This window comes from Corvus kubaryi, unplaced genomic scaffold (genome assembly GCF_017639235.1).
Source record: "Corvus kubaryi isolate FWS band 111438036 unplaced genomic scaffold, C.kubaryi_AGA036_p1.0 66, whole genome shotgun sequence".
Taxonomy (NCBI): Eukaryota; Metazoa; Chordata; class Aves; order Passeriformes; family Corvidae; genus Corvus; species Corvus kubaryi.
The window spans coordinates 29,054,929-29,080,482 of NW_024582054.1; the positions used below are offsets into that span (position 1 = coordinate 29,054,929).

The window sequence follows — 25,554 nt, forward strand, 5'->3', positions numbered from 1 at the left end:
CCAACACCAGTGAACAACCCTCAAAGCTTACCAGTTTTAGCTCAGAAGTTCACTGATGTTCTCCCAGTAGGACTGCTCTTCATCATGAAAACTGAATGTACTGCTGGTATTTTGTGTGATGAAGACCAAGGCCTAATGAAAAGCATTTAAATCTGTGCCAGCAAAGAGGAAATTCAGACTTCTGAAAAGCAAAGAGATGTCTGAGCAGCTGGAAATACTCAGTATGATCCTCCAGCTGAACACAACTGTGCTGGCAGACAGGAAGAAAACTCAGGAAGAAAGGCAGGGCTTGATCTTACACACCACCCCATGGACTACCCTCTTAAGGGCTTCCCCCTGCCAAAAAAAATAGGAGAGAAGACAGGAGGGAGAGATCAAGAACACCACATGAGAAAATACAGCCTAGAGCAAAGTCTCAGCATTATCCATGGTCCAAGACAAATGAAATACAGCAGTTTAACTACAGCAGGACATACGGCTGGTGTCCTTCACAAATCTTTCTAATGATGGAACCAGATTATTCAGCTATCTTCTGCACACAAAAATATGAAGAATAGGATACACGAGGAGAATGGTAAAGCTTCACCAATTAATCCACAAAGTAAATGCACTTACTTAAGGTATAACCACTAAAGGCAGAAAAGATTTCTGGTTTTCTGTCTGTCTGGCTACAGCTGACTTCAAATTGGAGAAGAGAGATCAGTCAGGATGAAGAACCAGTTTTTACAAGAGGAGACTAGCAAAATAGTTGGTGAAAGGGAGAAGATTCTCTCTACAAATCTATCTTGAGGATAAACACCAGAAGACAAAAGAACTATTTGACTTAATGATCAATACTGGCACCAGAACAAATGAATATAAATTGGCCATGAATACATTTAGGTTGGAAATTAAAAGAGGTTTCCTAATCACCACAGCAATTAGGGTCTGAAACAGCCTGTCAGTGAGAACAGCAGAGCAGAATAAGTTCAGCTGCTTTTAAGACAAAACGCAACACCTTCTGAAGAGCTTAGAGAGTGGTGCCTGGACTTGGGAACAGAGCTCTCAAGGCAGAGCACATTGGTCTATGGCTGTTCATGGTCATAGCAGCAGGTACTTTACATCCAACCTGCCCACAGACATGAGGTCTATTTTATTCTGCACAAGATTTTTAGCAGTGGCCTTGGTCCATACAGGTGTTTTTGTCACCAGAATCTCCCCAGCTGCAGCAAGAAGTGTGCATCCTGAGCACCTTTCAAGCCTGACACCTGCACAAGGAAGGGGGATTTCACCCACAGTCCTTACCCATGTATTTCACTCAATTCACTAACATTAAAAATCCAGTCATTGTCATCCTTCACAGCCTCCAACAGAGTCCAAACTGACTTTCCATGTGGTACAGGGTACTGCCTATCCAGCCCTTACAAACAGGGATCTCCATAACTGTATAGCATCTCATGGAATAGTGAGGGAATATCTCATCTGTCCGAGGTTGATAGTAGCTTTGCCATTGGCTGCAGCAGGACTGGGATTGAACCTGGCTGTGTCCTGCTGGCTTGTGCAGCCCAGAAATGGAGAAGTGACAGGTGGTAATTTGATTAAGTGCACTGGTATGAGCTGAGCAGGAGCCAGGATAGCCAGAACAGAACCAACAGGAGGGAGCAGCTGGTGCCTACTGATGCTGCTTGGAGAGCACTCTGTCAAGTTAAAGACCACTATGGGACCACAACAGACAATTTGTTATCCTCGGCCAAATGTACCCAGGATTAGGCAATGGGGTGTGACTCCCTAGTATCCAGCCACATGACAAGAGATTTGTGTGGAGGAATTAGTGGGAGAAGTTCATCCTGGAAGGGGTTAGAATACAAAATCAGGTGGCTAACTGGCCTGTCTACTCCATGAAACAAAGCATTTGTCCATTATATTTTTTTTTATTTTCATTTTAAATGTCTTTATATAGGTAACATACTCCCCAATGGAAAGCCATTTAAATATCTCTCCTATGATACACAGAACAATTACCAGAGCAAACACATCTGCAGGTTTTGTTTTTTTATTGGAGGTTGAATTTGGATTTGTATTGTTTACTTGAAATTAAAAATGTTGGTTTTCAGTATACTATGGGAGACCACAGATTGCAGGTTAACCTGCCTAATTTAAAATAAACTGAAAGTCTGAATCACAACCAACCAATCCCTAATTAGTTAAGTGAGACAGATGGGTCAACCCAGCCATTCTTGCCAAGGCAGTGGAGGATTATCATTAGCTGTGGGAGGCTGGGAGGAGGAAACCACATAAAGCATGGAGTGTATCTCAACCAACAGCATGGAGGGGAAAACATCTCCATTGGAGGATCTGAAGATCAAAAGGCCCAAAAAGTCGGGTCCATTCTTAGTCTTTCTACCTAGAGGCATCAAAGGACAAAAACTACCAGCAAGGCTTGAACAGAATGCTCTGGGAAACCAGAAGCCAATGCTTCAGTTATCAGATATCCTTAGAGTGACTTTTCACAAGCTTACTCATGACAGTGAAACCAGATTCAAATGTCGCTACCACTTACCTCCATTTGAGGTGAGGTTGAGAAAGACAAGATTGCTTAGCCTAGACAAAAAAAAAAAGACTCAGGAGAAAGGAGAATCTCGTCAATGTGTATAAATATCGGTCAGGGAAGAATAGAGATGACTGATAAACCTCAATGGCGTCCAGTAAAGAGGCAACAGGCACAAAATTAAATACAAGAAACTCCCCAAAACCCAAGAATTAATTGCAAGGGGAGTTGAACGTGAGAACTGGTTGCACAGCATAGTTGTGGAGTCTCCATTCTTTAAGGTATTTAAACCTGACTGGATATAGCACTGAGAAAACTCCTCTAGCTGAAACAGCTCTGTGCCAGGGTCTTGAACACGGCAATTTCCAGAGGTCCCTTCCAGCGTCAATGATCCTTGATCCTCTTCCAGGAACCCCTGCTGTCTAGCTGTATAGCAGAGCTCTTTTGATTTGATTTTGAGTCATACTTGTTCATCTGTCCATTTTGCACTGTTGTCAAAATAGACCATCTAGACATGACCGAAGGAGTCTGTGAAACCTGTGTGATAAAAGCAGGAGGCAGGAATACACAGACAGCACTGAGGCTGGGTAAACAAGGAACACCTCTTAACACAGCTTTGTCAGTCAAGAGAGAGTCTCTGGGAAAGAAGACCCTCAGTGCTACATTTTCCAGGATGAGCTTTTGTAATCATCTCACTGCAATGTCAAAAGTACACAGAAAGGTTTGATACCCCACCTCTTCTTGATTTCAGCATGGGAACACCAGCGACTTGATGCCTCCCATTATGAGAGCCCTTCTGAGACTCTCATTAGCGTCCAAGAGCAATTAGAAACCTTGGGCAAATCTGGTCCTTCATCTCTCTCTACTTCAGCTGTTTCCCTCCCTGTAAAATCTGTGCCATTGCTTTGCCTACCCCAGCAACTTTAAAGATGAGCCTATCCTTTTGCACTAGCCAGAACAGATGTAACATCCAGGAAATGGATACGTAAAAAGCCTTTTTTCTCATTCCCTCTTCCTGAGCAAAAGAGTGTCTGACTGACTTCACTGGCTGACGACTCAGGAGAAGTTTGTTCGTGAGTGCAGAAAGAACTTGCCAATGTTTCCTATTAAAAAACCCCGTGAGACCTGAATAATTAATAACCTACCAGTGAAAAATTGGCCCTAATTACCAAAGCAATCCCCCCAAAAAAATGTTAATTGCTTGGCCTATGTTCCTCCCTCAATGGAATGACTATATTGACAAACCTCATACAGCAAGAAAAATCTGGTGGCCACAAGATACACTTGTTACAAATGGATCAATAGCAATTATGAAGTTTTCTTGCATTTCTGAAACTGCTTCAGGCTTCAATCTATCTTAAGACAATATCATACATTTTTATCAAGGTACATTTTCTCCCTTTTTTGCTTCAGCTGAAGATGATTCGTATTTTGCAGGGCACAAAATAAACATGATGAAAATTTTTAAATGGTTTTAAACAAAGGAAGTCATTATCGAGCATTGGCAAAAGCATTCCGTTAAATTGCACTCATGGTTGAAATTAATTTTCTGAAGCAAATTCTGAAAGAGGTAGAAGCCAACAATCAATAATCTCTTAATGAGGTGCAAGAAAAACATGTGTAGACATGACAGGTTTTGATGGCTAATGAGCTTCAGAGGAAGAACATTGTTCAGAGGAAAACTCTGAAAGGCACAGAAAATTGATTAATTGCCAGACCAAGATATTGCAGGAAGGCATTTGGAAATTCGGCAGCCCTCAGACCTCATATCATTTACACCTCCTATGCGACGTGTTAACTTTAGAAAACATTATAGCTGAAGGGTGTTGTTTTTCTCCCCCCTCTCCCTAGTCACTAACTCATGATCAATCTGCTTACTGTGATTTGTTGCCTCAGAAACAAACTTACCTGGTAAAACTTTCCCATACTGTTTGCAGGGATGAATAACTGAATGCAAAAGACAAAAGCCATAGGGGGTCCTGTTTTTCTTTTGTGTTAATAGCTGCTCTTCTGGATGTAAGACATAACTAGGCTAACAGACATTTTGGTCTTCTGTCTCTTGTGCTCATAAGTGTCAGCAAAACAACATAAAAGAGTTCACATTTACCAAAAAAAAAAGATCAAAAGAGCATAACCTATTTTCCTGAGGTTAAACACCTTCTTTTAAGGTGCAGAACTAAGCTCCACTCTATTTCCTGTCAGCAACAAAGACACAGCTCACGTAGGTGGGAACACAGGATCCTGGCAGCAGGAACATGGAATCCCAGCCTGGGAGAATTGATGCCTTCTTTGCTTGTGTCTTGGTCTTGAGGAATCCCCTGAGGCCAGTAGGAAAGTCTGGAGCAAGGCTTACCTGCTGCAGAGGAAGATCAGTTTGGGGAACATTCAAACAAACTGGACAAAAAAGTCCTTGGGACTTAATGGGATGCATCCATGAATGTTGGGGCCAGTGTCACTAGGAGGACACTCTCAATAATCGTGGGGAGATTGGAGTTTCCTGTAGACTGGGTGGAAGCAAATGTTGCTCCTGCTTTCTAGGAGAGCAAGGAAGAGGTTCCAGAGAACTGCAGGCCCATCAGCCTTCCCTGATCCCAGGAGCAAGTCCTCCTGGACACCATTTCCAAGTATATGAAGGACAAGAGGGTGATTTGGAGTAGTCAGCATGGATTTAAGGGTAAATCATGCCTGACCAACCTGATAGCCTTTTGCAATGAGATGACAGGCTTGATGGATGAGGGAAGAGCAGTGGATGTTGTTTATTTTTACTTCACTAAGGCTTTTTGCCTTAACTTGTCTGCCATAACATCTTCCTGGACAAATTGATGAAGTACAGACTCGATAAACAGGCTGTGAGGTGGACAGAGAACTGCCTTGAGCTGCTGATCTCAAAGTGTCCTGAACTCCTGCCTTCTACTACCACCATCTCAAAAGGTTTCACTTTCACAAATGGCAGAGATTATATCCCAAGTGCCCCCCTTCCATTCCAACAAAGACATTAACACAGCCAACATGTATTTTGTTTTCCAAACCTGGGGGCTGACCACCTCAACCAGAATCAGGAGATAAGTAAGCTGCCTACTTTCTTGTTCTTATGTGGAGTAAAATATATTTCCACAGAATGTACAAGAATTATATTTCTACAATAAATAAACATACTTCATCAAGGATCAAAACACGCTCAAGGATCAAAACACACTCAAGGATCAAAACACACTGAGGCTTCACTAATTATATGGGCAAAATAAGGAAATACAAATATAGGTGAGAGAAAGAAAAAATGAAGATAATTTGTTAGCCCAAAATTTATGAGTTCAAAGTCAGCTGTAATCACCTGTAAACTCTTTGTCTGAATACTGACTGGATTGGGAGATCATAAGTGATCCCACTATCTTAGATGTTGTCTTACTTGCAGTGCCCCTTTTTGTAAGCAATCTGTGCCTCAAGGTCTTTAATAAGGGGACAGATGGTTATTTCTACAGACGTGTCCTCTCATACATAAGGCAGAGACTAGAAGACAAATATCTCCTCACCAACAACCTAAGACATAATAAAGAGCTGAGGAGAAAAATTATCCTGTTTACATGGCCACTCAAATACTGACCACTCCTGTACAGTTGCTGTATGATTAACAGCAAGTTATAAATAGGGTAAACTCATCTGAGAACCTCATTTAATCCCAGAGACAAACAGCAGTTACCAGCACATCTAGACATTGATCCAGAAGTAAAATGCCCTTTGGGGGGTACAGGCAAGAGCACAAGGCCGTGGCCTTAAGAATCCCATCTCCACTGATAAATGTGATACACCAATTACTTCACCTTACTCCCTGTACTCATTCTTTTTTCATTTGCTGCCTAGCATAACACTCATCACTTCAAGGTAGTGGTTCTCTCTCACTGCCAACATGATGGGAAGCTTGTTCTTGTTTAAAGCCTCTAGTTGTCATCTTTATTTTAAAAAAATAGTTTAACCTAAACACTCCCAGAGTGCTGCAGCTTAACTCTTGGGCACCTCAAGACCCAAAGTGCCTATATATGTGGTGATAATAAAGTTAACTTTAGGGATAGGAAGTTTGCAGTTTGTGGAATTATTGGAACTGTCCATGTCTTTATGTTGTGGAGCAGATTGACACCATCTCATTTGCCCTACTGTGATTCACAAACCAGATGTTTCCCAACCCTACTCGCACCTGTAGAGCCCAGTGCCCCTCCAGCTGTGTTTCTCAGCCAGACAGACAGAGATTGATAGCAGCACATAACACATCAGAAAAGGGCTTGAAAAGTCACTGAACAAAACCAGATAGTCCCACACACATGGACAGGGACACAAAAAAGGGGGCAAATAAAAACCAGTTAGGCAACAGTGTAAAAATAAAGTTGTGAATTTTTTATGGGGTTTTTAATTGTATGAAAGAATTAAGAAAGCATTTGATAAATAAAGAAAAGAACAGACCTGCACCAGGCCCTGACCAAAGTATGAAGGTCCAAGCTCTCCAGTTTTAACTTCTAGCCTAGTGATAAATGTGTTTGGCTGGAATGCAGAAAGACAGGATTTGAATTCTTCTTTCCCAGAGGCTGAATTTCTTCTGTCTCTTATCAAAGAATCTCTTATCAAAGCTCAGTTACAAAAATACAGCAACACAGCTTGCAACTCATATCTCCTTCATCTAAATGTGCAGACATGCAGCAGGGCCATCTGTCCACAGACAAGGTCAAACAACAAGAAAGAATAAAGTCTCTTGGACCCAGCTGGAAGCTCAGAAACCTCACATACCCTTGCTTGGTCCCTCAAGTAGGATCATGACAGAAGAGAGGGGATAAGGCTGGAATTCAGCCAAAGCCAGGAGTTCCTGCTTCACATAAAGGTATTGCAAACCAGTTTGTCAAAGAGTCTAAAAGATGTTCAGTCCTACAAGTACCCTGACCACAAGTCTCAAGAGTAATTGTCTGTGGCAATTCCCCCATGCAAAACAAAGAGCTCTAAGAAAAGGAGCCCAGTACCTCCTGTCTTAGAAGAATCTCCAAATCTGGTGGAGTTCAAGTGGGAAATGAGGGCTCTCCATCCCCCAGGTAAGGAGAAGATTTGAATAATATCTCAGACCAAAGTCCTGTGACTGTTACAAAATGGGTGATGGGGAAGGAGAAAATAGAAGTGAGTAACACATCTGATCACTACTTTGAGAGAACAGCAGCTGACCCTCCCCAGACTCCAGGAGAGAGTGATGACAGTGAGCTGCAGCTGGGGAGAAATCTGTGAAATTTAGGCACCACAGCACTGAGTCCTTCTGCTCATCAGGCTTTCAGAGTCTGATTCAAGACTTACCAAGTCAGCGTAGAGTCGCACTGATTTCAGTGAGCTAATTAAGTCTTGAGTACTCATAAGCTTTACTGTGACCTAATCCCCATTAGAGCTGTAATTGTACAGATTGATTTATCATTTGATACTGAAATTGGTTAGATTCCAAGCAATAAACTCTTTCTGACAAGGCTCTTTTTTTTTTTTTTTTAAACAAAAAAACCCATGTTGTTTTATAAAAGTTAACCTTTTGGAGGAAGATAAAATTCTACTGAAAAAATTCTGAAGAAAATTATTTCAATGGCATTTTGACTGTCAAAATGTTTATCAGAATGAAAGTTCAGCATTTTTTCATATACTTACACTACGCTTACACTGTGGAGTTAAATTTAAAGGGTTACAACATCTTCTCAGAAATAAAAATTGCAGCCCCTGGCAGCTCTATTCCCGAGAGTTGCTGTAACCCCCTGCTGAGTCTGCGCTTCATGCTCTTCCCTGTCTGGTCCACAGAGGAGGAGAGTCTGCTGAAGTTGCCAAAAAGAAGCTTTTGCCAGAAGTCCCACCTCCTCAAAAGTTGTTCCATAAGCAGTGGAACTGTTGAAACCTGTTTTCCTATGACTCGGTGCCCTGCAGCCAGATTCTCCTGTGCCTAACAAGGTGCTAGACCTTCCCTCTCAAGGTTTTTCTACATTTGGGGTGTTATTCCAGTCTTTATCCATGTGAACCCCTTCCCACCTAACAAGAGATGGAGTTGACTTCCCCTCCCTATCCACTGTCAGGAAACCATTAGGATGCAAACAACCATCTTTGTCAAACTCAGCTACAAGAGACCAGCAGATTTAGAAGCCATGACAGTGCAGGGGCAGGTGCCTCCATATACACACACAAACATCCCCCCGTGCTCATAAGCCTGCCTTCCTAAGGAAACCAGCCTAAAAATAACCAGCTGTAGTTGCAATGTGAGCTCTGCCTCTGGTCCCTGTCAGTATGCATTAGAGCACCTCTTAATTTCACATTTCCATGGCTTGTCTCAAAAGAAAACCTGGTATTTCTCCTGTGATCTTTTCCTAGCTTCTTATGTTTTTACCACTGTGTATTCATACTGTTCTCCATGTCAGAGCAGTCCCAAGACTGCAAAATAGGCTTAGACATTCTGCATTCAACTTCTTTGCTTAAAGTACTTTATAAGACATGAATTTTAATAATTGTTAGAAGAGTACATTTTTTTTTTAACCTGCAATGTAGCTCACTTTATATGCAACTCAGGCAGAAACCTACAAAGGTAATTTAGCTGTTAACTGGCACAGTCTATATATGCCAGCAAAAATGCACTGTCACCAGAAAACACTATATTTAGTAACTATGTAGCAGAAGGAGTTAAAAGAGATCTTTTTTCCACTTGACAGATACTATTTCTGTAGATTGGATCTGGTAAATGCAAAGTAACACATGCTAAAGACTCCTGTGCAAGTACTTCTGGTCTTTTTTGTAAAAAAATGTTTTTATAGTACTATTTGAGATCTTCTATATGGTCTTGCATTGAAAGCCACAATCAAAAGTTTACATGTGTTCTTTCTCCACTGTCTGCTTTTAGCTGGCCACCATACCCTCCTCTCCAGCACTGTGTTATTTGTGTTTCTTTGACAGCATGAGCCTCACAAAAAGTGCCCTTTTATTTTGTCTTTCCATACAGTTATAGTTCTTCATCATCACAGAAATCCAATATAAGCTACTTATTTTCAACACATTCTGTAACACAGAACCTTTGCTCACAAGACAGACTTCTGGAAAAATAATAATCCTGTATAATACATCTAAATCCCTCCTGATCAGTAGTATATTCCTGAATAATTTCCTTGATTCAGCCAAGTTTCCACTCAGAGGCACAAAATCTGGAGGGGAGAAAGTTGAGTCGTCCAGGTGGCACAGACAGCATTTCACATCATTCCAGCAGCTCAGGAACTCCTGCTTCTCCTCACTGTCTCAAGTTCAGGGGAGGGACATGGACAGAAGCAGAACTGCAGTGTTTGCTGAGCATCCGATCTCCTTACAGCAGACCAGAGCCCCAAATATTTAATCCATCACAAGGGAAGGTTCAAACACAGAGCACCAAGAAAGAAAATGGTGCAGTTATAGCACCAAAGCACACTGTTTTTGTTTATGTTTGCCAGAGCTTTCAACTGTTTATCAGAATGGCAACAGATGGCACAAGGCAAACGCACGCACTTTTTCACAGTTTCCTACAAAACGAACAGATGTCTTCATTACATGCTACATGACCGCGTTTAACAAAATGTGACAAGAAGCAGAGGTAGAGAAAAATGGCATATCCCTTTGCTAACCTGAATTGCCTCTTGGCACAGATTTGAGTTGTGCTGGAGCATGGGACTGAATGCACAAGAGGGAACTCAGAGCGATTTTCGCTTGTCTCTAATCCATCGCATCCAGTGTGCGTGGGAAACAGAAGCAGGGACTTTGGGGTGGTTCCATCCCTAGGGAAACATGGAAGCTCTATGGACCAGTCAAGATGGACACAGGAGATGTTTTCATCATCTCTCCTTAGGAATGTTTCCAGGCGATGACAGTGCTCACCTGCATGAGTGCAGCCCCTCCAGCAGAGCCCATACGAACCTTGAAGCCTTTGTCTCTGCCAAAAAGGACACATTAGCCACAGGCCAGTGCTGCTGGGGGCACAGACAGCCCTTGTACTGCCCAAGCCCTCCCAGAGCCTCAGCAAGAAGATACAGCAGACCTAAACAGTCAAAATGCTAAAGGTTTTTGTGGTGATGTGAGTGAGTAGAGCACCATCAACAAAATAAATCTGTTCTGAAAGCAAGGCCCATGTTGGGTTAAATACTGCCTGTCTCAGCTCATCTGAGTGGCTCAGAAATTCCAGGAAATGCATGTCTTGCCACACGAGGAAGGATAAGAGCATGAAGGCTTGCTTTGTACTGGAGAGAGATGTTTTCAACACTCATTTTTGCTAACTGCTGCTCCAGAAATCAGACAGACTTTCTTTTATTTTCAAATCAGCTAAAGAAAAAATGGAGAGAAGTGTGCAGGTTTGGTGGGTAATGGGCACTTGACATCCACTCACTCAGGTGTTCTGTAACTAGCCATGGTTCTCAGCACAGAGTGAATCAGAGTAAGATCGCAGCTGATGTGAAAATTTTACAATAGGGCAGCAGACACTGATATATTTTATTTAGTTTCTGCTGAAGGGAACAAGGCCAACCACTTCAGACAGCTCTCCCAGTTAGACCATAGACATAACTTGCAAACCCATGTGCACTTGTGACTGTAAAGTCAGGGACAGTAGCAGAAAAGCCTGCAGCAAAGCACAGCCTTGGACATATTTTTTTCCAGCTGGAAGCTTTGAATTTCTTAAATGAGGAACTATATTCCAGCCTCTTAAGGAAAATTTCAGACTCTTCATAATAAAACCAAAATCTGTCTCCAAGCCAGGCTGTCACAACACAGTGAGAGGACAAACCCATAGTGAACAGAACAGACTTTGCAGGCTCTTCTCTGTGCCCACAATATATATGGTTACAAAAGAAGAGACTGAATCCTGTCCCTCTCCCCAGAGCTTCTCCAAATAGGCCAACACAGTGGAAACTTCCATATTGTAAAATGCTAAATCAGCTAGTCAGGGTTTTGTCAGGCATCAGATGTGCCAGTGAGGCAAATTCTCTTTCCAACACTATCTCCTAGTTTTGCTGGCTAAACCTCAGAACTGACTGTCCTTCTCCCTGCACCTTTCAGGCCTGTACAGTCCCTATAAGCGGCTTTATACAGTCAAGATAACGGTATATAAATAAACATCGGCAGACTCCCTTTTTGGGAGGGTTTCTCTGCCAGCCCAAGAGACAGAGGACCATGATCTCCCTCATCTGGTACCAGTTCACCTCAAAGGTCCTGAGATATCTGCTAAATATTCCCATCTAGACACATGCTGTTGGCCTGCAGCATTGTGCAGTGGGTTTCATAAAGTCATAATCCAACGTGAAACAGAGAATATTCCAGAGCTCAGTACACTAAAGTAGTCATCAGATAAAAATAGTGAGCAGCTGCATATTATTTATCAACACCTATTGCATCAATGAGCTGTTGGTCAGGCTGATTGACACAGCCTGGCACACTGACACATGGCATCCCTGAGCTGCACTGTGCTCCTCGTTCACAGACAGGGCTGGTATCTGCACAGTGCTGTGACAAAAGGAGAACCTAATGCCTCCTAAGGGCCTGGAGTCCACAGAGCAGCCTTCTGCTTATTGCTCTTCATTTTACCCTGCCAGAGGCAAAACTGACTGCGAGTGTCCCGGGGAAAATAATTTCTCCCTCAGTCACAGAGGGTTTTATGCAATGCAGTTCTCTTCTACTCACCCATGGCTGGTTCTCCCAGGACAACAAAGACAGCCATTGGTGCTGGTACAATTCTCCCACATAAAATGAAACATCCAAAATCCATCTACATTCTCATTCCCAACATCAGGAATGACAGCCCAGGTAAATCCTTTGGCTTTCAGATAACTTGTGCTCAGCCTAGCAAAACTCCATTCCTAGCTAGTTAGGGAGACACCAACCAGACTTCAGAAGACAGTTTTCAGGAGCTGATCCTGTGCTGATGAGAGGCCATAGGAGCTTTCCCAAGGATTTCAGCAGATAAAATCAGTCCCTCTGATAGCATGAAAAGCAGAATGTAATTGCAGGATGACTGCCATTCCCTGAGGAGAGAAAAAATATCAGGATGCAGCAGAGCAGGAATTCTCCCCAAGAGCAAGGAATAAAACATTTGTCATGTTTTTAGGCAGGAACACTCTCACCATTCTTTCAACCGTTTTATGATTTTAATGACCGGCTTCTCATTGTCTCAGCGGCTTGCAGAATTTTCTCCTCCCTTCCCCTCATCTCCACCTTGAAGATCTCATCTGCATGTGCTCACAGAGGTATTGTCCATCTGGAAGGCAGTGACTGCTAAACCCAAAGTTTCTTGTGAAGCTACTGTTCTTAGCAAACTGCCTCTCACAAGCCTTATGTTCATCACCAGTTCTCCGGGCCTCTTCCTAGTGGCATCTGGCAGCCCCTCCAGCGATAAGAGATCACACAGGGTCTCATTAGCAGTGCAAGGCACTTCACAGCAGGGGCTCTGTGCATCAGTTGCAGTGATGTCCTGAGTATTTATGTCCTGAAAGAAAGTGTAAAAACACAGGCAGTGGTGATGCAGAACACTTCCTGCACATGATGTTAAAATCCACAGCAACAGTCGCACCTACTACACAAAACAGCAGAAACCCAAATCTATACTGTGTTTGAGGGCATCTCTATCTGTTTGTGAGCACATTTAATGCAACCCTCAAAACTCTTCTAAATGCACTTACCTCTGCACAGGATGTTGAAAGTTCAGCTGTGTCCACAACACTAAAAGATTAAAAATCTTGTTTCTAGTGAAAGGGGACAGGGGGATTGAAACTAGATGACCTTTAAGGCCCCTTTCCACCCAAACCATTCAGTGATTCTATGAAAAGCCAAATACAACAAACACTTCAAATGTCTACATCAAGTGGCTGATGTAGCTGTGACTTGGGTGTCCTTCCCACCCAGCCCAGAAGACATTGTGCACCTTCTTATCTTAGCCAAAGGTTCCTTGGAGTCTCTGTCTCCATGTTGGTCCCTTTGAAGAGAGACAAAGGTGGATACAAACAAAAAACTACTGACTAAAATGTTCACTCCAGAACAGGACATCTAGGTTTGAGGTTCTCTACAGCCTGAGAGTACAAGCTCAGTTCCTCTCTTTACTCTAAATGAGTCTCTTTGCCATTAAGCTAGTATTTCTTCCTAGTTATCTTACCTATCTTGCCAGAACTCACAAGAATAACAAGCAGGACCAACCTACAAACCAGGAAGCACAAAGAGCTGTGACAGAGAAGCCCTGTCATCCCCAACATCATTCATACCATATGCAAAGAGACCCTCTGATGCTCAGATTTCACCTCTGCAGCACCAGAAGCTTTGTTGTTGTTATAAACCAATTCATCTGTACAACTGCACACACTCTAGCAGATCCATTGAAGAAGATACGTGTATTCTGGCTTTTGCTTCAGCATTTTCCCCAGCACACAGGAGGGGAAGGGTCTTTGGCATTGGCATCTCATTGGTAGAAAAGTCAGAGGGCTATAGAGCTTGAGTTGTCTGGACATATCAGATATTCATCTTGGAAGGAAGGCCACCACAAGCATTCTGAAGCAAAGTTTCTCCTTCAGAAATTCAACCCTCCAATTCTGATTCCTCCAAAAATACTCTGCCCTATGAGTTATCCTCAGCTACGAGAATGAGAAAAGACCATCCACAATTTGTTACATCTTTTGCTAAAAGATCACTGCATAATGAAGAGAGAGACCAAATCAAACAGCAGATCTTCCATAAACTGAGCATTTGCTTACACACCAGAAAAGGAGCTCACAAGACTATGTTTAACACCATCTGGAGATCCTTCCATACAATATTACCATCAATAATAACAGAAGCCTAGCTACAGATTGTTGTACTCTGTGACAGCTAAATATATCAGGCCTAATTAGATAACACAGGCCAAAAAGCAAAAATCTGCAAACACAAGGGAATGCAACCACAAGGGCCAGGAAGATGAAAGAAACCCTGCAAATTAAGTGAAGGGATGAACCTGGATAGAAATCACCAGTCTCAACACCATAACTGAAATTTAGGAAAGGTCAGCTCTAAATAAGGAGCCTGGTTTGAACTGCACAGCTGGGGTCTCTCTGTGACTCAAACCAGAGAGCAGGCTCCAAAACACTCCTCAGAGCTGGAAAGAATGCACAGGGGAATTTACCTCAGCTGGTGTAATCAGCCTGGCTCCATTGACTTCAATTAGCATGATGTTAAATCTCCAGTGTTGACTTCAGTGGGATTACAGTGATTTACATCAGCCGAGGAGCTAACATTTCACTTTTAAGCAGACTCTTCTGTAGCATCTTCATTAGTGGAAATTCCATATAAAGAAAAGGAGACATCCTTTTCTTACAACCTGTTCTTACATCTCCAACTACCTCCTGCAATGGGTGTATCACAAATGCAAGATACAGACTGGCAGCCAACTATAATTAGCTCTGTTTTGCTGCAGTTCAATCTGTGGTTACAATTACCCTTTCTTTGGTATAAAGATGCAGCTAAGAATTGCTGGAGCCACTCCTTCCCCTTCCTGCCTCTCCCCTTTATTTAAAAGCTCTAAACGCAGGTTTTCATAAAGGCACATGGTTCTTGCCCTTTCCTGTGCATGCACAGCTGGCAATTATTGCTAGCAGCCAGCCTTCCCACTTCCCAGCTCCCTCTTCCTGCCTGTTTTCCCTAAATCTGTAAACACAGGAATGACTATCATTTTGCTGGATACTACACGCGTATCCCAGGTTTGAATTCTACAAGATACTTAAATCCAATAAACTGTGAAACATGCAACAAGACACCGTGGTCCTCCCACAGGTTGCATTGCCAGATGTGGATGGAAAACAACATGCTGGTTCCTCCCAGATTCTAGATGAGCCACTGCTTGTTAAACACTGAAAATATTATCTGAAACACACAAATATGGCCTTTTGAGGAATCTGGGGAAGGCATCCATAATTCCTACTACTAGGTACCCAATCTCAGTGGTGTGCTTAGGCTGCTTTACAGCCAGTGGAGACTTCAGAGACAATTCAAGAGCTAAACCAGGAGTTTATCTCTCCCCATGGAATATATAACATGCCTAAGCTCATAAATTAGGTACCTTTATTAGAAAGCCTTAAGATGGTGTAAATATTCTCAAAATACCTGTAAGGTCCATTTCCCCCCTGAACTCTTTTTATCGCCTGACAACATGAATCAGACAAAGTGAGGAACTTTGCTTAGTCCAGGGTTCTCTTAAAATATTAAGACCTTGAGATTTGCACAGCTGTTCAGCATCAGGTCCTGCTGCCCAGTACCAAAAGTGTGTTTTGCGTGGAATTGCATAAATCATGGACTTCACATTTCCCAGTCAAATTGCAGTGGTTTCAGACTGATCTAAAATGAAAATTTAAATGTCTCAGTGAAATTGGCTATTTAAAATACTTTTTTGAGCCTGAAGCAAAGGATTTCTTTCCAATGTTGTTTTAAATTTGTTTTGTTACAACTTACCACAATATTCTAAGGTTTAACACAAAAATGTAGTATTTTAACTTTAAAAGAGTTCTCTTATGATTCATTTTTAATCTGAAAGTGTAAAAGGCCAAATCCAGCTCTGACTGACAAACATCTAGTTTCCTCAAAAATTCGTTTTTCAGTAAATAAACAGGATGTTTAAATGAAAAACATGCCACTCTAATTCGTGTATCAGTGAAAAATACACACATAAAGGTCCCAAAATCTTATCCTTAATCTGTGCACAAACATGATGATGATTTCCTACCAACTACTGGTCCTCTAAGGCCTACTTTGAATAACGAAGTTTCTCTATGACCCAGCCAAATGCCCCTCAGAAGAAGAGTTGATTTAACACAGAGAATGGCAAAATTCATAATCTGTCACCTTTTCATAGTTTTTTTATATTCTTGACTGATCTAAGTACAGAACAAAGTCACATGTAAGCTCTGGTACAAAAATACTTCCTTTACTGGGACAGGCTGTGACTTGGCTACAGGAAAGGTGCAATAATTTCTCCTTGCACACACGCTTTACAAGCTACAATGCCCCAGATTCTCCTGTTTCCTTCTCTCCTCTTCTATCTTCCTGCCCTCAAGGGCCTAATACCCAGCCATCCTTTCCTGGAAAATAACAAGAATCATTCTCTCCATGGATACAAAGCTCTCCTTTCTGGTAATTAACCAGTATTTTCAATTTAATGGAATGTGAAGGATGGATTAAAACTGACTGTGGAAGGAAATAAAAGTGCACACACTACTTAGAAGTTTTGAAAAGCACAGTTCTATATGAAAAGGTTCGTGTTCCCTTAGATGAAGCTTGTTCCTTCTTTTATGTATTTGTACAGCAGTTCTCATCTCACAATACTGGGGTTTACGACTCACTCCCCAGTTTTTGGTCATCATTTCCTACAGAGCCAAAAAAATGCCTTTTTATGTCAAGAATTACTTTTGTCTGGAGTGTTTCCTAGGTAGTTGATGGGTGGATGAATCTACTTTTCTAGGAAAATGTCACTGAAATACCAGACATGCTGCAAACTTTGGTTGTTATCATTTCATTGTTTGTATTTATTTATTTACCCAGTAAGCTTCCAGTTTTCAGTACCTTCCCTCCTTCCCTCCTCCTCCTCCCACAGAGCTCACTGATTTTTCCTTTAGTTTTGCATCATGCCACTTTCCAGTCATGGTTTGCATAACACATTCCTACTCTGCTGTGTTCCTAAGCCTCAAACTAAAGTAATTATAATTTTAGCCATACAACTGAATTTAGCTCTTCTGAAGGTCTTTAGTTTAAGTTAAATGGAAGTGGGACATTTTGGCCTTCTTGCAAGACAGTGAGCTGCAATTGACATCAAGAACTGTCATTCAGCAGCTGCGTCTAAAAAATAAAGAATATGGAATTATGAATAAAATTGTCAGAGACCAGGGAGAGAGGAGGTATTGACGATATGAGAGACTTCTCAGTTTGTTAAAAATCACAGGAGAGGATAAGGAAAGTTCTGGGCAGCTGCTCTGAAGTGAGATACTGACCTACAGGAGCAGCTTAAAAATCGTGCAAATTTTGTAATTCTAGTTCCTCTTACTTGTCCTTATAACTCTAGTTCCTCTTACTTGTCTTTTGAGTAGCTAAATATAGATTCTATTTCCAGGTTTTGAGAGAGAGAAGGAACTCAGACTCTTGGATGGTCACATGACTCCAGGGAGTTGGGATTCAAGAAAAAATATTAGATCTTTTGACAAATCATGTGGGTACTGACTCAAGTACAGGTTGAATGGTGCCCTGAGCAACCTGATCTAGTGGGTGATATCCCTGACCGTGGTGGGGGGAGCTTGGAACTATGTGATCCCTGTCCCAGACTGTTCTAAGATTCTGTGATTCTATGGTTCCCTGGAAGTGCAGCCATGCAGAGCTCTGAAAGAGCTACATTATAACAGCAATGAAGCAAAGGAAATTGTTCTACTCTTCATATTTTCTAACCTGAAAAGGAGTGGAGGGAGCCCAAGAGTTTCTCCCCTTAAAAATGACTTGTTCTTTAAGGTCTCTTCTCTTTCTCAGTCTTATATCTCCCCTCTTTCGACTCCTTTCTTAATTTCTTTGTTTCTTTCTCCTTTTCAGTCATTGCACTCCAAGTTCAAAAGCGATGCTTTCCCTGCTGCCCAAGGTCCCATCCCAGGGAGCCAAGAGTAACTCCTGCTGCCATCACCAGACCTTCCCAACAACTCTGGTAGAGCCTGTGGCTGTGCCCTTAACCTCCCTCTCCCTGCAATAAACCTTAATGACCTTCTGAGTCTACTTTGACAGAGAAATAAGGGATGCTCATCATTAGGTAGATTTTTTTCCAAATATTGGCTTGTCGTGGGTTAGCAAGCATAGTCCCAGAAGTGATTTTCTTGCAAAGATAGGCTTCACCCTATTGACAGTTTTATCTGTATTTGGCAGGCCTGTAATTACACAAGAAATTAATATAAACTATGTTTTTAAGGTTATATATGGAACATTTACCTAGGAGTTGGAGAGTGGTAACCCAATGAATTGCATGAAACTAATAACAACACTAAGGTTTTGTACACATCTCAAATATCTCTCCCTGCCATGTCAAATGTTTTAAAATTCTTGATCACTAATTTTTTTATTAAAGAGTGCCCATTCAAAAAATCTTTTCTCTTTCTTTAATCCTTGCCTCTGTGTTCCCTATTCAACATTTTTAATGGCCTTTTTTCTAATACCGCATTCACCTCAAGTGACATTAAGCTGATGTAATAGAACCATTTTAATCAGTAACAATCAATTTTATTACTATGAAAACCTTAGGGACAGAACATTAAATACATACCATGTAATTAGTTTTGATAAAACAAGCCTTCATCTTAGCAAATCAAATATAATGAAAAGGAAATTTAACAGCTATAAAAATCTATGGTATAAAGTAGGTGTGAATATGCATTCTATATGCACAGCAGTATAGCATCCTGTTTCATTTCATCCACACACATAATCCATGTGAAGGCAAAGATGAATTCTGGAAAGTCTTTGGAAATGAAGGAATGCCCCAAATGTTCTTTTATTGATAATATCTACTTTAATTGCTTTGTTTATAATGAGTGGTTGAATCTTAGAAGAGAGTCCAGCCTGCAAGGAGACTGCAAAAGCACTTATTGAATGCACTTATTGATGCAGTGAAACCAAGATGAAAAGCAGTACTGAGGAAAGCAGAGTAAATATCCACTACCTAGCTAGTGATAAAACCAGAGTTTCTACCTCTGTATTTATTCACAAGGTAATTAATATCTGACATGGTTCTGCATCCTCTGTGCCACTAAGGCTGGAAGTATTTACAAACAGCCATTAGTCCTGTGTCAGGAGAGCAGGCTGGGCACATAACAGCCTCCCCTGTAGGCACAGACCAATATTTCTCCAGCAACCAGGAATTCCAACTGAGGTCACTAGCAGCATGAAGGCACTTTATTCTGTTTCTTACAACGACCGTATTCCTGTGCAGATCATGATATTCCTCGAGCAGGAACACTTAATACGACTGAGAGGATTTGGTGACAAATTTTTCTTTTTCATTAGCCAGGGGTTGTTTTGTTTGAAATTATTTGGAAAATATAAATAATGTTTCCACACTTAGTAATGGTCCACTGGGGGCATATTTAAGCTGCAATTCATCAGCCTGGAGTTTTACCACACAGAATGTAACACGAGCTACAGAAACAGTCACTGAGACACCATCTTTCCAGCCAGGATTCAGCAGTATTCTACTCCAGCCTTCTCTCCTTCATTTCTTGGCCAGACGACCTCCTGGTCCTTGGGAAAGACTCAATTCATTTTTCAGATAGCCATTAAGATTACTTCATACTATTCCACCTCAGGGGAACTGAAGAGCTGCACCAAAATCCAGAACAATTGACAATATTTTCTTCTCAACAGAAAATTGGATTTTCTACTAAGCTTAAAATCTCTTCAAGGAAACTAGATTGCTTCAGAAAGTCTTCTGATTCTAAATCAGTTTTCCCAGAGCAGATTTTGATTCAATATTTTCAAGGGGTTCTCATCAAAAAACCTAAAGCTTCAGAACCAAAAAAGTCCTTGCAACTTCCCAGGAAAAGTTCTTCACTAAATTCTGCCTATAGAAATTACAAGTATTTACTATTTTCCTCAACTCTTGCAACATGAAAACAAGGCATTTCCTAATCAGTTCTACTCAAGCATTTTCAGGTCCTGGTTTGTCCCACTCTTGCCCACATAAATTAGGAACCACACCATAGCCAAGAGGCTGTATCTATATCTGATGGAACCCTTCACAGTGCGTCAAAAACATCCCCTGCGGAAACCAAGGAATCTGATGCAATGGAAATCCCGTGGCCCAAGAACTGAGGAAATACACCTGAGTTTGGGGAACTGCAATCAGTGTGGAGTTCCAGGTTTGGGAATGACTCATGACGTGGGTGGTGGCAGGGTTGAGGATGGGGGTTTCCTGAGGTCCTGGATCTGGGGCATGGCATCCAGCACATCACTCCAGGGCAGAAGAGCCTTGTCTCCAAGTCATGGCCGTGGGATGGGACTTGGGACCTTCGGAGTCAGAAGTTCCAAATGACCTCACTGGCTGCTGGCCCAGCCCTGGGCTAGATCCCTTCTGCAGGTTGCCCCAAAGTTGGTGGTCCTGGGACAGCAGACCAGCAGCCCAAGTGGATTGGTCTCTGATGGAGAGCTGGGACTGTGAGAGCCTGACTGGCACTGGCACCAGTCCAGCCACAATTCCTGAGACACAGAGCAGCTGCTACCCGCAGCAAAACTGACAAGATCATCGATTTCTCTGAGAAGCTGCAGCATCTGGGGAGCAGATTTCATTTCGGAAATGCTGTGTGTTGATGTGTCTAAAACAGTCTTTTCTTAGGTTTTCTAGTTCATGTGAAGTAAAGAGGAAGGCTTGTTTTAGACTGAGAGGAAAAAAACCCACCACAGTTTTCTGCCACCTGGAAACCCTGGGGGTTTAGCTGTCTATATTTGGCACAGTCTGTGTCTGATGAAGGAAAAGGACTGGGCTGAGAATCCTGCAGGATCAGCCTGACCCATCCTTTTGTTGTGCCTTATTATGCTTTTGACTGGGGCTGCTCACAGCCTCGTGTAGGCCAGGTCAGCTCCACCAAGTGGGATGTGCAGATACATCCTCAGCCTTGTATTTCGCTGAACTAATGGTGACTCATGCGCAGGGACAAAATTTTCCCAAGTCATTGCAAGTCTCACAAGCAAAACTAAATCTTTGAAAGAAACATTTGACACTCAAAACTGAATCCTCTATTCAAGGTGACCTTGCAGTTTTTATTAATGCTTTGATCACCTCCGTGTCCATGAAATGACATGATTCGATTACCATGTGTTACATCCTTGCATTTACTCATACCTCAGAGGGTCTAATTTGTGCCTCTGATGTATTTCTGAAGCAATTTCTATGGAAATATATTTTTTAAATTCCTTTAAGTGTATAAATTGTATTATTAATTCAACATACTACTTTTCCTTCATTGTTCTTTTTTTTTTCCTTTCCTTGCTGTTAGAATACGTGAGAGGAAATTTAAGCTGATGAGCCAGTAGGAATGTGTTGCCTCTTTATTTCACTGAAAGAAACATTCTGTTTCCAGTCCAGACCACGTAAAGATAGGTGCTTAAATTCCTGTAGTTTGATACTTCAGGATGAAAGTCCTGGTTTTGCCAAAGTCAGTAGCAAAATTCTTACTGATTTGATTGGGGTAGAATCAAATCTAGATAGTGACGACAAGGCACCTCTGTTCAGCACATTGGTCCCTCCTGTTATCTGTGCAACACATGGAGTTTGTTGATAATTTAATAGGAATAAAATATTCATTGACATTTTTTATGTGTGTCTGCATATGCACTGCAGCTGGATGAACAAGTCATCATTCCAGGATCCTAACTTTTTGTCTGATCACAAATTACCAGCCAAGGCAGTGATTTTCATCACTTTTATTCTATTTTTCCTAAATGTGCAATGGATCAGTTTAGGAATGCAAGCTGCATTTTGTAACTAGCTCACAAATAGCCTGTTCATGTCTGCCTTGATCCAAGAGAGAACTTAAACCTGTCCCCAGAAGGGGTTACATAAGATTTAAAATATTTCCTTGCATTGTGACCCATGTGTGCTGGCTGGACACAACAACTCACGCACCCCAGCTTCCCTAACAGACCTCACATTTCCCTCACAGGATCCAAGAATGGAAAAGTTGTACAGGGAAGAGTGGTAACCTGTCTCCATCAATGGACTACAGCAGATATATAGGGGAGAGTTCTAAAACAGGGCATTGGCACACTTCAAGAACAGTTCCCTGATCACCAGCAGCCTGAGGCTCAGACATCCAGCAGCAGAGGGGCTTGAGGTGCTTCGCTGGTGTTTACTAAATCTGCATGCATTTCTTCCCCATTAACTTGCCCAGCCTCCCCATAAGCTCATATGAACTCCCAGCAACCAGAACATCCTGCAGCAGGGATTTCCTCAGTTTCACATCACATTACAGGAGAAGACACTGACTTTTGCTACACCCACCACTCAAAGAGGTTGTGAACAGACAAGGCCTTTAAAAAAATCTTAGGAACTATTTCAGACTCTTGAATAGAAAAAGTTGTTGTTTCTTTGCCAGAGCAGTAGAAATAACACACTGTCAAAGGTGAGGGACACTGCATGATCCCAACTTTGTCACTGCCCATGGGTAGATCCGTGCTCTCACTCTTTCCTTATGAACTCCCCAAGTTACAAGTAAATTTCAGAAAGACCATAGTATCATCTGTTGTACAAACACTCTCATGGATAATTATTTACTGTATATTTGCTACAATTTCTCCTTTCTGCAGAAATTATGGAGGGATAAAATCTCACTTTCTCATCTGTACACAAACAAACCAATAAGCAAGGCTGCAATTGCAGCCACTAGAAAATCAATCACTGACATTTCAGTTGGTTTAGCTCATTTGGGAGGACATACAGGGATATATTTGTGCTGTATTTGCCTAATTCTAATATACATTCACGTGCCTGTATATATGTCCATGTCAAGATGCAGTAATTAGATCTATGAAATACAAACAGCCCGGGTTTTATGGTGTTCTTCCTCCCTTCCTCCCCAACACTCCTACACCAGTAACTAGAAATAAATACACAGCAACATGAGAAAATAGGGGAAGGGAAGGCTTTAAAAATGAGCTACTGATTTCTGCATGGAAGGGCTGGGGAGGGCAGTACCAAACCCTCTCAGAGAAAACTTGCTAAGTGGATTTACTCTACCAAGGTGACCTGACATGCTACTCCTTAATTACCAGTATGTGATGTGACGTGTCACAGCACAGCTGTGGTGGCACTGTAATATACATCTGTCTCCAGCCAGCACCACCCTAAAAGAGCAGTTTTCACAATAGATGTTACCTCCCTCTGGAAACAGGATGCAAAGGAACAATGGTTTTGGCTTCATCCTGGGTGAAATAGCAAAGGGAAAGGGTAATACCTACACAGCACCTTTATTATGTGGAATTTAGCAGGGACTTAAGAAATATGATGAGCTAAACACTTTTGATAGCTGAAGCACTTAGGCTTTCCAATTAGCCATGTTTGTTTTAGAAAGATCTTCAAATAAAACTGGGATGAATTGCTTTCTCCTGATCAGAATCCAGTGTCATTCATTTTCCCTTAAAAGAGACACGGCAGGATTGGAAGAAATTGCTGCAAGCATGTCCAAAACCCAGGTGTGCCTGTGTCTGTTTCTTTGTGTTTATTAGTAGACTAAGAAATTATTATTGGAAAACAGCTCTTGCTTTTTAAAGGTAATCTGTCTTGTGAACCCTTCCACCAGGAATCAATATGCAAATGCTGATACAGATATTACCTAAGGTACAAGCCAGATCAAAGCAATGCTCGCAAAATTCGACTCCACTTTTTGGCAAAGGTGCCAATGGTGGAGAGGGATTAAAAATAAGTGGGCATAATAATTCCAGCATGAAACTCCACTCCTTATGGGTAATGCAACAACCCACATAGGAGATTGCTGAAATGCTGAAACCAGCTACACTGGCAGGGCTGATAGGGAAATGGAGTCCATCACACTGAGACTTCAAACAGGGTCAGATAGCACAGGGATCTGCAGGCTGCGGCAGGGAAGGTAAGAGGATAGCAGAAGATCGGATACCAGGGACTTTGTAGCTGGCCTGCTGCCAGCAGACAGGTCAGAGGCAGAAAAGGACACAGTAAAGGAGAAGAGGGAAGGCATTGTCCAACAGGAAAATGCATTACTTGGGTCCTTTCTGGTCTCTGGAGGCTGTCATTCAAGCTACTTCAGTACCTGCAGAATGCAAAAGAAAAGGTGACACCGGTGTTTTAGTTGTCTGGTTGGTCTAGGTATAGTTAAGGCTTCTTTGCTTGATATTTAGTAAGTCTGGTCTGAATCCCCAGTGTATTTAACATCACAGACCTGTTATGGTTGGACTAGATGATCTTGAAGGTCTCTTTCAGCCTTGATGATTCTGTGATAACTGCACACAAACTGTGTCAAAGACGCAATACACCATCCACTTGCACCAGAAGATTGCTTGCATCCCAGCAGATTCCATATTCTAAGTCAAAAGATGGACTCTGAAGACATTTTCCTCAGTAAAACTATCCTTTATAGGTCTTCTCCTGTTACAGCCTCAGAGGTGAGAGACTGAGGGAGGTTTTCAGGAAGAGATGTCTTTGAAAAACAAAATTAAATAAGTCACACACAGAGATGCAGCTGGAAAAAGCCCTGCAGCTCATCTTCAGGTCTGAGACAGAAGAAAAAACTTCAGGCTAAAAAGATGTCCCAAGATTCACTTAATTGTAGGAAATGCCTTGCCACCCACTCTTTGATAAATGCACGACAGTACTCAAAGCTGCCTGAATGACAAATTATATTAAAAGGTAGAAGGTGAGAGAAATTTAGACTACCAAAAAAAGTAAATCTCAGTCATATTAAGTAATCCTCCTTTTGAGGTGGAGGTCTCTCACACCAAAGTGTTCCCAGCAGCTCTTGCAGGGAGTAAGAATTGGGCCCATTGCCTTTTAAACAAGGCGTCAGAAAATAAATGTACATTGCACCTTTTATGTTTCTTCTCTCATTGTTCATATAATAATGAGCAGACGCTGTCACAGGACCCAGAAGATTACATTTCCCATCTGTTACAGACAGCACAGAGCAATGGTTTTACGTTACCATGTAGGGTTCAGGACCTCTGTTCACAAAAGTCTATTAGGAATGCACACTGACAGGAGATTCCAATTAAGCAGCAGAGGAAAGGGGGGAAAAAGCTGGAAAAAAGACTGCAAAAGTTTGGCTTTGAGTCTTAATTTCCTGGAAAACTAGAATGCTTTGGGCTGGTTCTTCTCCAGGTGAAAATGCAGAGCTCTCTGCACAGTAAGAACAGCATCAAGAATGAGGCTGGACATGTGGCTGTGCACTACTGTCCAAGAGAAATGAAAATCAGCCTCTTGCGTGACTTTGCACAGAAAAGTCAATGAAACTTATTGACTGATTTAG

The 25,554-nt window shown here is 41.8% G+C and overlaps 1 long non-coding RNA gene across 1 annotated transcript in view; it reads right to left on the reverse strand.

Annotated features, from left to right (window-relative positions):
- Window positions 1-10,061: 10,061 nt before the first annotated feature.
- LOC121674124 overlaps window positions 10,062-25,554 on the reverse strand; it is a 71,437-nt gene continuing 55,944 nt past the window's right edge. Inside the window, exons 2-3 of the long non-coding RNA XR_006019457.1 lie at window positions 12,649-13,010; window positions 10,062-12,549 (exon numbers count right to left, since the gene is read on the reverse strand). This is a non-coding gene — a long non-coding RNA (uncharacterized LOC121674124). The remainder of the gene's footprint in view (window positions 12,550-12,648; window positions 13,011-25,554) is intronic.